Here is a 983-nt window from a genome sequence, read left to right on the forward strand (position 1 = left end):
TTAAGTTGTAGAAAATTGACCATAATCGAATATGAGAAGAATAATCGACTACGATTGGTCAATTTTATACGACTTAAGACCCTACGACTGCTACGACTTCTATTGTAGACCCCGCATTAGTCTGTTTTCTCTTCCTGCATTAAGGCTTAAGGTGCCTTTTCATGCCGACCCTCGACGTTAATTTTCGGCGTCAAAATAAGTCACGTGATAGAAATTGACGAATATCAAGGGTCAATTTTGTTCTTGTGATTTATTTTGATGCTGAAAACAGCTGAAAACGAGCGTCGAGCGTCAGCATGAAAAGACACCTTTACTCCGGATCTACAATAGGGTTTTAAGCCTTAAGCCATAAGAAATGGGCGAATCACAGTCGCTTATTCTTCTCGGATTCGACTGTAATTGGTCAGTTTCTTACGGCATAAGGCATAAAACACCTATTGTAGATCCGGACTAAAGCGGGGAGCACAGACTCTTGCATAACGCATAACACATGAGGCATAAGAAATTGAACCAACCAGAGTTCTCTATTACATGGAAGGGAAAGAAACGGAGAACTTCGATTGGTACATATTCTTATGCATTACGTGTTATGCGTTATGCAAGAGTCTGTGCTCCCCGCTTTAAACACAATAGACACAGGCAACAGGAAATAATGAGTCATCCAACCAGAGCTCTGGTGTATAAGTTCGATATTATATCCCACAGCTCTGATTGGAAGGCTCGTTATTCCCTGTGCCTATTGCCTATGTCTATTGTGTTTGAGGGCCGGTTGTTCCACCTTTTGATAAATTTTACCTGTTGGATAAGTAGCAAAATTACTCAATCACAAGCGCGGATTACCAGATTTATCTTACAGGTAAAATTTACCAAAAGGTGGAACAACCGGCCCTAAGCCTTTAAACGTGAGTATTCACCATCGACATCTAGAATGGACCGCTGATGGCAATGGTGGGGGTAGAAAGACGATTAGAGTGAGAGGCAGG

This window comes from Trachymyrmex cornetzi, unplaced genomic scaffold, assembly GCF_001594075.2.
Source record: "Trachymyrmex cornetzi isolate Tcor2-1 unplaced genomic scaffold, Tcor1.1 scaffold74, whole genome shotgun sequence".
NCBI lineage: Eukaryota > Metazoa > Arthropoda > Insecta > Hymenoptera > Formicidae > Trachymyrmex > Trachymyrmex cornetzi.